Here is a 13,215-nt window from a genome sequence, read left to right on the forward strand (position 1 = left end):
GTGCCTCGCTACCCCTTCTGTCACTGGGTGAGGACACCACAAGATCGAATCCATCGCAAAGCACCTCTTCCTATTGCAATAAAAATCAATCTAGTTGGCCAAACCAAATCAAAGTTTTGGAGAAGAAATGCGAGGCTATAACAATCATGATAAGAGATTAAAGAAAACTCAAATAATATTCAGAGATAGATCTGATTATAAACTCGCACTTCATCGGATCCCAACAAACACACCGCAAAAAGTCATTACATCAAATAGATCTCCAAGAACATCGAGGAAACATTGTATTGAGAATCAAAAAGAGAGAAGAAGCCATCTAACTACTGCCTACGGACCCGTAGGTCTATGGTGAACTACTCATGCATCATCAGAGGAGCACCAATGAGGATGAGGAACCCCTCCGTGATCGTGTTCACCTCCGGCAGATTGCCGGAATAGGCCTCTAGATTGGATCTTGTGGTTTTGGAACTTGCGACGGCTAGAATTGTGTTTCGATGACTCCCCTAGGGTTTCTGCAATATCTGCGTATTTATAGAGCCGAGAGGCAGTGGAGGAGACCTCCATGGGCCCCACCACCCATCAAGCACACTAGGGGCCTCTAGCCTGCCCAGGTGGGCGGTGGGCCCCATGGGCCTTCCCTCGTGCACTTTCTTGGCTCCCAAGTTGTCTTTTGGTCGAAAAAAAATCTCCAAAAAGTTTCATGGCATTTGGACTTCGTTTGGTACTGATATTCTGGGAAGTAAAAAAACAATCAAAAAATAACTACTGACACTGGGCACTATGTCAATAGGTTAGTCCCAAAAAATGATATAAAGTTGCTATAAAATGAAGGTAAAACATCCAAGAACGATAATATAACAGCTCGAAACAATCAAAAATTATAGATACATTGGAGACTTATCAGCATCCCCATGCTTAATTCCTGCTCGTCCTCGAGTAGGTAAATAATAAAAATAGAAATTTTTATGTGGAATGCTGCCTAACATGTTCATCACATATTGTTTTCTTTTGTAGCATGGACATATGGACTTTTAGATGGTTCAAAGGATTAGTCTATAGTTGACATGAAGACTTAAATACTCAAGCATATCAACAAGTAAAAAACAGGAACTGACACTAGGCACTATGCCAAGATCGAATCCATCTATAATGCCTTCTTCTCATTTTCTGTGGGAGACAGCTTCTCATTTTCGACCTTGCAGCTGTCTCGAAACTGACACGTACATCGAGGTCAGGATATTTTATCCTCTTATAGGTCAAGGAATAATTCTCCCATCCAAACGTCCTTAATATCAGCGTCTCTTTACCCTTCTCAAGATTTGTTCCGAGCATAGAATTTACTACGTTGAATAGGGATGGTGTTTCTTTATCACAATCGTCTACAGGAATTCTGGTTTGTAGGTCAGCGATATTTTTCAAATCAAGTTTGTACGGCACCAGCTTCTGTTTGTCCCCTTCGTTGGATGCCCCAGAAAAGTATATGTCCTCCTAAGACATGAAATAGTGTAGCTCACGCGTGTCTGATGTGATACACCAGAACTTCATCTTCGAGGCACAGCTAAGGGACGGTGGCGCGTTGGATCTTCCCAGTGGCACATTAATAATTCTAGTATTACGCAAATTCACATTTCATATCGAACAGTTGTTTGCCAATTTCATATCAGGCACATAAATATATTATAACATCACAGTACGGTAGGTACATGAAAATAGCACAGTACAGCATATAGCTAGTTCAACTTCATAAGAACAATATATTCATTTTCCTAATCAAGATCATCCAGGCTCGTCTTATCCACCTCTGCTTCCAGTTCAGTAAGAACCCATGTTGCACTAGCCAACTGGGAAAGTGCCTCCTCCTTCGCCAACACCATCTTAGCAAAGTCTGATTTTAAAAATCTGAGCTCATTCTCCACCTTTAACTTTTTATCCCACGTCTTGAAATATGCTTCAGAATTGACAACACTTTCTCTAAGCCTACGTGTGTTGTAGGGGAAATGGGTTTATAGCAACATAGAAAATCACCAATGCTTATTTTTTAAAACTGAAGAAACATGTTAATTATGACATATCTTCTCAAAAAGATCAATATGCAAATGAAATAATTGGTACTGAGACAACAACCAAATTCTGGAACATCAGAAGCTATAATTAACTACGACGATGCTACAAGTTCTTACTCATGTACAATAAATAACAAATTGAACATTTTATGAGGAAGGTAAATATAACTGCAACAGCATAGCGACAGTGTTTGGATGACAGCAAATTGATACTATCATGTGTGTACATGCACAAATTTAGTAACATAGAACTAATAGCACTAAGGCCAGAAGAAAATATGCCCTAGAGGCAATAATAAAGTTGTTATTTATATTTCCTTATATCATGATAAATGTTTATTATTCATGCTAGAATTGTATTAACCGGAAACTTAGTACATGTGTGAATACATAGACAAACAGAGTGTCACTAGTTTGCCTCTACTTGACTAGCTCGTTGAATCAATGATGGTTAAGTTTCCTAACCATGGACATGAGTTGTCATTTGATTAACGGGATCACATCATTAGAGAATGATGTGATTGACTTAATCCATCCGTTAGCTTAGCACGATGATCGTTTAGTTTGTTGCTATTGCTTTCTCCATAATTATACATGTTCCTATGACTATGAGATCATGCAACTCCCGAATACCGGAGGAACACTTTGTGTGCTACCAAACATCACAACGTAACTGGGTGATTATAAAGGTGCTCTACAGGTGTCTCCAATGGTATTTGTTGAGTTGGCTTGGATCAAGATTAGGATTTGTCACTCCGATTGTCGGAGAGGTATCTCTGGGCCCTCTCGGTAATGTACATCACAATAAGCCTTGCAAGAAATGTAGCTAATGAGTTAGTTATGGGATGTATCATTACGGAATGAGTAAAGAGACTTGCCGGTCACGAGATTGAACTAGGTATTGAGATACCGACGATTGAATCTCGGGCAAGTAACATATCGATGACAAAGGGAACAACATATACCGTTATGCGGTTTGACTGATAAAGATCTTCATAGAATATGTAGGAGCCAATATAAGCATCCAGGTTCCGCTATTGGTTATTGAGCGGAGATGAGTCTCGGTCATGTCTACATAGTTCTCGAACCCGTAGGGCCCGCATGCTTAACGTTCGGTGACGATAGATAATATGAGTTTATGTGTTTTGATGTACTGAAGGTATTTCGGAGTCCCGTATTTGATCACGGACATGACGAGGAGTCTCGAAATGGTCGAGACATAAAGGTCGATATATTGGATGTCTATATTTGGACTTCGGAAGGGTTCCGGGCAAGTTCGGATAAATACTGGAGTATCGGGGGGTTACCGGAACCCCCCAGGGAGTGTAATGGGCCTATTAGGCCTTAGTGGAGAAGAGGAGGGGCGGACAGGGCAGGCCGCGCGCCCCCTCTCCCTCTAGTCCGAAATGGACAAGGAGGGGGGCGGCGCCCCCCTTTCCTTCCCCCTCTCTCCTCCTTCCCTCTCTCCTACTCCTACTCTTGGAAGGGTTGGAGTCCTACTCCCGGTGGGAGTAGGACTCCCCTTGGGGCGCACCTAGGAGGGTCGGCCTCTCCCCCTCCTCCACTCCTTTATATACGGGGAGGGGGCACCCCATAGACACACAAGTTGATCATTGATCTTTTAGCCGTGTGGGTGCCCCCCTCCACCATAATCCACCTCGGTCATATCGTAGCGGTGCTTAGGCGAAGCCCTGCATCGGTAGCTTCATCAACACCGTCATCACGCCGTCGTGCTGACAGAACTCTCCCTCGAAGCTCTACTGGATCGTGAGTTCGTGGGACGTCACCGAGCTGAACGTGTGAAGATCACGGAGGTGCCGTACGTTCGGTACAAGGATCGGTCGATCGTGAAGACGTACGACTACATCAACTGCGTTGTCATAACGCTTCCGCTTACAGTCTACGAGGGTACGTAGACGACACTCTCCCCTCTCGTTGCTATGCATCACCATGATCTTGCGTGTGCGCAGGAAAATTGTTGAAATTACTACGTTCCCCAACAGTGGCATCTGAGGCAGGTTTATGCGTAGATGTCATATGCACGAGTACAACACAAAGAAGTTGTGTGCGTGGGTATATACATATTGCTTGCCGTCACTAGCTGATTCTTGATTCGGCGGCATTGTTGGATGAAGCGGCCTAGACCGACATTACCCGTACGCTTACGCGAGACTAGTTCTGCCGACATGCTTCGCACACAAGTGGCTAGTGGGTGTCTGTTTCTCTAGCTTTAGTTGAATCGGATTCAATGAACAGGGTTCTTTCTGAAGATCAAAAATCAATCACTATACCGCATTGTGGTTTTTGATGCATAGGTAAGAACGGTTCTTGCTTAGCCCGTACCAACCATGTAAAACTTGCAACAACAAAGTAGAGGATGTCTAACTTGTTTTTGCAGGGCATGTTGTGATGTGATATGGTCAAGACATGATGCTAAATTTTATTGTATGAGATGATCATGTTTTGAAACATAGTTATCGGCAACTGGCAGGAGCCATATGGTTGTCGCTTTATTGTATGAAATGCAATCGCCATGTAATTGCTTTACTTTATCACTAAGCGGTAGCGATAGTCGTAGAAGCAATAGTTGGCAATATGACAACGATGCTTCAATGGAGATCAAGGTGTCAAGCCGGTGACGATGGTGATCATCACGGTGCTTTGGAGATGGAGATCAAAGGCACAAGATGATGATGGCATATCATATCCCTTATATTGATTGCATGTGATTTTTATCCTTTATGCATCTTATTTTGCTTAGTTCAGCGGTAGCATTATAAGATGATCTCTCACTAAATTTCAAGGTATAAGTGTTCTCCCTGAGTATGCACCATTGCTATAGTTCGTCTTGCCGAGACGCCACGTGGTGAATGGGTGTGATAAGCTCTACGTTCACATACAACGGGTGCAAGCCAGTTTTGCACATGCGGAATACTCGGGTTAAACTTGATGAGCCTAGCATATGCAAATATGGCCTCGGAACACTGGAGACCGAAAGGTCGAGCATGAATCATATAGTAGATATGATCAACATAGTGATGTTCACCATTGAAAACTACTCCATCTCACGAGATGATCGGACATGGTTTAGTTGATATGGATCATGTGATCACTTAGATGATTAGAGAGATGTCTATCTAAGTGGGAGTTCTTAAGTAATTTGATTAATTGAACTTTAATTTATCATGAACTTAGTACCTGATAGTATTTTGCATTCCGTTGTAGATAGATGGCCCGTGTTGTTGTTCCATTGAATTTTAATGCGTTCCTAGAGAAAGCTAAGTTGAAAGATGATGGTAGCAACTACACGGACTCGGTCCGTAACTTGAGGATTATCCTCATTGCTGCACAGAAGAATTACGTCCTGGAAGCGCTGCTAGGTGACAAACCAGTGCAGGAGCAACGCCAGATGTTATGAACACCTGGCAGAGCAAAGCTGATGACTACTCGATAGTTCAGTGTGCCATGCTTTAAGGCTTAGAACCGGGACTTCAACGACGTTTTGAACGTCATGGAGCATATGAGATGTTCCAGGAGTTAAAGTTAATATTTCAATCAAATGCCCAGATTGAGAGATATGAAGTCTCCAATAAGTTCTACAGCTGCAAGATGGAGGAGAATAGTTCTATCGGTGAACATATACTCAGAATGTCTGGGTACCACAACCACTTGACTCAACTGGGAGTTAATCTTCCTGATGACAGTGTTATTGACAGAGTTCTTCAATCACTGCCACCAAGCTACAAGAGCTTCGTGATGAACTATAATATGCAAGGGATGGATAAGACGATCCCCGAGCTCTTCGCAATGCTAAAGGCTGCGGAGGTAGAAATCAAGAAGGAGCATCAAGTGTTGATGGTCAACAAGACCACCAGTTTCAAGAAAAAGGGTAAAGGGATGATGGGGAACTTCAAGAAGAACGGCAAGCAAGTTGCTGCTCAAGTGAAGAAGCCCAAGTCTGGACCTAAGCCTGAGACTCAGTGCTTCTACTGCAAAGGGACAGGTCACTGGAAGCGGAACTGTCCCAAGTATTTGGCGGATAAGAAGGATGGCAAGGTGAACAAAGGTATATGTGATATAAATGTTCTTAATGTGTACCTTACTAATGCTCACAGTAGTGCCTGGGTATTTGATACTGGTTCAGTTGCTAACATTTGCAACTCGAAACAGGGACTACAAATTAAGCGGAGATTGGCTAAGGACGAGGTGACGATGCGCGTGGGAAACGGTTCCAAAGTCGATGTGATCGCGGTCGGCACGCTACCTCTACATCTACCTTCGGGATTAGTTTTAGAGCTAAATAATTGTTATTTGGCGCCAGTGTTGAGCATGAACATTATATCTGGATCTTGTTTGATGCGAGACGGTTATTCATTTAAATCTGAGAATAATGGTTGTTCTATTTATATGAGTAATATCTTTTATGGTCATGCACCCTTGAAGAGTGGTCTATTCTTGATGAATCTCGATAGTAGTGATACACATATTCATAATATTGAAGCCAAAAGATGCAGAGTTGATAATGATGGTGCAACTTATTTGTGGCACTACCGTTTAGGTCATATTGGTGTAAAAAGCGCATGAAGAAACTCCATTCTGATGGACTTTTCGAATCACTTGATTATGAATCACTTGGTACTTGCGAACCATGCCTCATGGGCAAGATGACTAAAACGCCATTCTCCGGAACAATGGAGCGAGCAACAGATTTGTTGGAAATCATACATACTGATGTATGTGGTCCGATGAATATAGAGGCTCGCGGCGGGTATCGTTATTTTCTCACCTTCACAGATGATTTGAGTAGATATGGGTACATCTACTTGATGAAACATAAGTCTGAAACATTTGAAAAGTTCAAAGAATTTCAGAGTGAAGTGGAAAATCATCGTAACAAGAAAATAAAGTTTCTACGATCTGATCGTGGAGGAGAATAGTTGAGTTACGAGTTTGGTCTTCATTTGAAACAATGCGGAATAGTTTCGCAACTCACGCCACCCAGAACACCACAGCGTAATGGTGTGTCTGAACGTCGTAATTGTACTTTACTAGATATGGTGCGATCTATGATGTCTCTTACTAATTTACCGCTATCGTTTTGGGGTTATGCTTTAGACATGGCTGCATTCACATTAAATAGGGCACCATCTAAATCCGTTGAAATGACACCTTATGAACTATGGTTTGGCAAGAAACCAAAGTTGTCGTTTCTTAAAGTTTGGGCCTGCGATGCTTATGTGAAAAAGCTTCAACCTGATAAGCTCGAACCCAAATCGGAGAAATGTGTCTTCATAGGATACCCAAAGGAGACTGTTGGGTACACCTTCTATCACAGATCCGAAGGCAAGACATTCGTTGCTAAGAATGGATCCTTTCTAGAGAAGGAGTTTCTCTCGAAAGAAGTGAGTGGGAGGAAAGTAGAACTTGACGAGGTAATTGTATCTTCTCCTTTATTGGAAAGTAGTTCATCACTGAAATCAGTTCCAGTGATTCCTACACCAGTAAGTGAGGAAGCTAATGATGATGATCATGAAACTTCTGATCAAGTTACTACCAAACCTCGTAGGTCAATGATACGTCTCCAATGTATCTATAATTTTTGATTGTTCCATCCTATTATATTATCAACCTTGGATGTTTTATATGCATTTATATGCTATTTTATATGATTTTTGGGACTAACCTATTAACCTAGAGCCTAGTGCCATTTTCTGTTTTCTCCTTGTTTTAGAGTATTGCAGAAAAGGAAAATCAAACGGAGTCCAATTGACCTGAAACTTCACGGAACTTATTTTTGGACCAAAAGAAGCCCACGGAGTATTGAAGTTGGACCAGGAGAGTCCTTCTTCGGTGGCCATCTTCATCATCCCGGTGCTCTCCATGACGAGGAGGGAGTAGTTCTCCCTCGGGGCTGAGGGTATGTACCAGTAGCTATGTGTTTGATCACTCTCTCTCGTGTTCTTGAGGTGATACGATCTTGATGTATCGCGAGCTTCACTATTATAGTTGGATCTTATGATGTTTCTCCCCCTCTACTCTCTTGTAATGGATTGAGTTTTCCCTTTGATGTTATCTTATCGGATTGAGTCTTTAAGGATTTGAGAACACTTGATGTATGTCTTGCGTGGGATAACCGTGGTGACAATGGGTTATTGTATTGATTCACTTGATGTATGTTTTGGTGATCAACTTGCGGGTTCCGCCCATGAACCTATGCATAGGGGTTGGCACACGTTTTCGTCTTGACTCTCCGGTAGAAACTTTGGGGCACTCTTTGAAGTACTTTGTGTTGGTTTGAATAGATGAATCTGAGATTGTGTGATCCATATCATATAATCATACCCAAGGATACTTGAGGTGACATTGGAGTATCTAGGTGACATTAGGGTTTTGGTTGATTTGTGTTTTAAGGTGTTATTCTAGTACGAACTCTAGGATAGATTGAATGGAAAGAATAGCTTCATGTTATTTTACTACGGACTCCTGAATAGATCGATCAGAAAGGATAACTTTGAGGTGGTTTCGTACCCTACCATAATCTCTTCGTTTGTTCTCCTCTATTAGTGACTTTGGAGTGACTCTTTTTGCATGTTGAGGGATAGTTATATGTAACATCCCAAAATTCCAAATTTTGGACTGTTATATTAAATAAATTATTATGATTGTTTGTTTGATTGTTGTGTGATTGATTGTGTGAAAATTATTGGAAATTGAAAACTTTTTGAAAGTTGAATGAGAGGGAATAAAAGGACTTTCCCAAAACTTTTCATCTTGCATTTTGATCTCCCTGAGTTCAAATTCATTTCATTACAAAACCCTAGAGTGAAGATAATATGACTTCTTCCATTTAAAGAAATGAAAAGGGGTTCCAAAATGATTTGAATTTCCATTTGAAATATTTTAAATTTAGAAACTTTAAGAACTCAATGAGTTCATGATGGAAGATAAAATGACTTCTTCAAAATTAAAGAAAGAGAGTTGGGAGTTTCAAATAAATAAATTGGAAGTCACTTTGAAGTTATTTGGAACTCATTTTCCATTTGAAGTTGTTTCAAATTCCAAATTCAAATCCTCTTGGAAGTTATTTAGTTTTAATTCAAATTATTTTTCTCCTAAAAATAAATAAATGGAAATAAGGGTAAAATGATTCCCTTCAACGGAAAATTAGGAGAAAATAAATTTGAAATCATTTTGCTATTTTAAAAATGATTTTATTGATTTTAAATGCAATAGTTGCACTGTTTGACTTTTATGAAAAAAAATGGAATCTATTTGAACTTGGAAAATAGTTCATCTTATTCTTGGTATTTTTCTAAGCATTTTGATATATAATATGCCTATGTAAATTTTTTTATTTTATTTTTTATTCTGCTACAGTTTTCCTTTGTGTTTTTTAACAAAAAAACACACACACACACCACCTGAACCGAGGCCAGCTCGGCCCAGGAGCACCCTGCGGCCCAGCCAGCCACTGGCCAACTTCGGCCCAGGAGCGCACCCAACCGGCCCATGGCCAGTTTTGGCCAGGCTAGCCCAGCGCCCGAGCGCTACTCGCATCGCTCGCCCGCCCCTCGTCTCTCATCGCTCGCTACCGCCGCCGCCACTGACCGGTAGGACCCCGCCCCATCATCCCTAACCTCCCGCCTCTCTTGCTCGGGTTGAGCTCGCTGCTGCACTCCTGCAACCGCCGGGCGAGGCCCTCACGGATAAAGCTTATCCCTCACTCCCGAGCCCTCTCTCCGAGCCTATAAGAAGCCCTCGACCCCCTCTCTCCGTTCAGCTAATACGTTCGTCACCACGCCCCTCGCATCGCTCGCCGTAGCCACTTGGATCTCGCCGGAGCCGTGCTATTTCACCGGAGGAGTTCGTCGCCTGTGAGCCACCCCAGCCTCCACCGACTACTTCTTTTTGTTGCCCGAGTCCGCACGCGTCGATTTGACACCTTCGTTTTGCCTCTAGGTCCGCCAGAGCACCGCCCCGACGGTCACGCCCTCACCGGAGCTCCGGATGCCGCCACCTCCCTCTGCTCGTCGACGGCACCCCGCCGCCCGCCGACCCCACCAGCAAGACGCCCGCTCCCCGCCGGACCCCCCGCCTCCTTTCCCGTCGAAGAGGAGCACCAGAGCCGCCGCCCCGTCCGCCCCATCGCCGCTCGTCGCCGGCCACCAACCTGTTGGAGAACGTTGCAGAAAACAAAAAATTTCCTACGGTTTCACCAAGATCCGTCTATGAGTTCATCTAGCAACGAGTGATTGGATTGCATCTACATACCTTTGTAGATCACGCGCGGAAGCGTTCAAAGAACGGGGATGAGGAAGGCGTACTCGACGTGATCCAAATCACCGGAGATCCTAGCGCCGAACGGACGGCGCCTCCGCGTTCAACACACGTACGGTCAGCGTGACGTCTCCTTCTTCTTGATCCAGCAAGGGGGAAGGAGAGGTTGAGGAAGATGGCTCCAACAGCAGCACGACGGCGTGGTGGTGGTGGAGCTGCAGTACTCCGGCAGGGCTTCGCCAAGCACTATGGAGGAGGAGGAGGTGTTGGAGAGGGAGAGGGAGGCACCAAAGGCAAAGGTAAGAAGTCCTCCATCTCCCCACTATATATAGGAGGGCCAAGGGGGGGCGCCGGCCCTAGGAGATCTAATCTCCTAGGGGGGTGCGGCCAAGGGGAGGAATCCCTCCTCCCCAAGGCACCTAGGAGGTGCCTTCCCCCTTTGGGACTCTTCCCTTCTTGAAACCCTAGGCGCATGGGCCTCTTGGGGATGGTGCCCTTGGCCCATATAGGCCAAGGTGCACCCCCTACAGCCCATGTGGCCCCCTGGGGCAGGTGGCCCCACCCGGTGGACCCCCGGGACCCTTCCGGTGGTCCCGGTACAATACCGGTCACCCCGAAACTTGTCCCGATGCCCGAAATAGCACTTCCTATATATAATTATTTACCTCCGGACCATTCAGGAACTCCTCATGACGTCCGGGATCTCATCCGGGACTCCGACCAACATTTGGGTTACTGCATATACATATCCCTGCAACCCTAGCGTCACCGAACCTTAAGTGTGTAGACCCTACGGGTTCGGGAGACATGTAGACATGACCGAGATGCTCTCCGGTCAATAACCAACAGCGGGATCTGGATACCCATGTTGGCTCCCACATGCTCCTCGATGATCTCATCGGATGAACCACGATGTCGAGGATTCAAGCAACCCCGTATACAATTCCCTTTGCCAATCGGTATGTTACTTGCCCGAGATCCGATCGTCGGTATCCCAATACCTCGTTCAATCTCGTTACCGGCAAGTCACTTTACTCGTACCGTAATGCATGATCCTGTGACCAGACACTTGGTCACTTTGAGCTCATAATGATGATGCATTATCGAGTGGGCCCAGTGATACCTCTCCGTCATACGGAGTGACAAATCCCAGTCTTGATCCGTGTCAACCCAACAGACACTTTCAGAGATACCCGTAGTATACCTTTATAGTCACCCAGTTACGTTGTGACGTTTGGTACACCCAAAGCACTCTTACGGTATCCGGGAGTTACACGATCTCATGGTCTAAGGAAAAGATACTTGACATTGGAAAACTCTAGCAAACGAACTATACGATCTTATGCTATGTTTAGGATTGGGTCTTGTCCATCACATCATTCTCCTAATGATGTGATCTTGTTATCAATGACATCCAATGTCCATAGTCAGGAAACCATGACTATCTGTTGATCAATGAGCTAGTCAACTAGAGGCTTACTAGGGACATGTTGTTGTCTATTATTCACACATGTATTACGATTTCCGGATAACACAATTATAGCATGAATAAAGACAATTATCATGAACAAGGAAATATAATAATAATGCTTTTATTATTGCCTCTAGGGCATATTTCCAACAGTATTCCACTTGCACTAGAGTCAATAATCTAGTTACATTGTGATGAATCGAACACCCATGGAATTCTGGTGTTGATCATGTTTTGCTCTAGGGAGAGGTTTAGTCAATGGATCTGCTACATTCAGGTCCGTATGTACTTTACAAATATCTATGTCTCCATATTGAACATTTTCACGAATGGAGTTGAAGCGACGCTTGATGTGCCTGGTCTTCTTGTGAAACCTGGGCTCCTTGGCAAGTGCAATAGCTCCAGTGTTGTCACAGAAGAGCTTGATCGGCCCCGACGCATTGGGTATGACTCCTAGGTCAGTGATGAACTCCTTCACCCAAATTGCTTCATGTTCTGCCTCCGAGGCTACCATGTACTCCGCTTCACATGTAGATCCCGCCACGACGCTCTGCTTGCAACTGCACCAGCTTAGTGCCCCACCATTCAAAATAAACACGTATCCGGTTTGTGACTTAGAGTCATCCAGATATGTGTCGAAGCTAGCGTCGACGTAACCCTTTACGACGAGCTCTTCGTCACCTCCATAAACGAGAAACATTTCCTTAGTCCTTTTTAGGTACTTCAGGATATTCTTGACCGCTGTCCAGTGTTCCTTGCCGGGATTACTTTGGTACCTTCCTACCAAACTTACGGCAAGGTTTACATCAGGTCTGGTACACAGCATGGCATACATAATAGAACCTATGGCTGAGGCATAGGGGATGACACTCATCTCTTCTATATCTTCTGCCGTGGTCGGACATTGAGCTGAGCTCAATTTCACACCTTGCAACACAGGCAAGAACCCCTTCTTAGACTGATCCATATTGAACTTCTTCAATATCTTATCAAGGTATGTGCTTTGCGAAAGACCTATGAGGCGTCTTGATCTGTCTCTATAGATCTTGATGCCTAATATATAAGCAGCTTCTCCAAGGTCCTTCATTGAAAAACTTTTATTCAAGTAGGCCTTAATGCTGTCCAAGAGTTCTATATCATTTCCCATCAAAAGTATGTCATCTACATATAATATGAGAAATGCTACAGAGCTCCCACTCACTTTCTTGTAAACGCAGGCTTCTCCATAAGTCTGCGTAAACCCAAACGCTTTGATCATCTCATCAAAGCGAATGTTCCAACTCCGAGATGCTTGCACTAGCCCATAAATCGAGCGTTGGAGCTTGCAGACCTTGTCAGGATTCTTAGGATCGACAAAACCTTCCGGCTGCATCATATACAATTCTTCCTTAAGGAAACCATTAA

This window comes from Triticum urartu, chromosome 1A, assembly GCF_056163025.1.
Source record: "Triticum urartu cultivar PI428250 chromosome 1A, HENAU_Tu73, whole genome shotgun sequence".
NCBI classification, from domain to species: domain Eukaryota; kingdom Viridiplantae; phylum Streptophyta; class Magnoliopsida; order Poales; family Poaceae; genus Triticum; species Triticum urartu.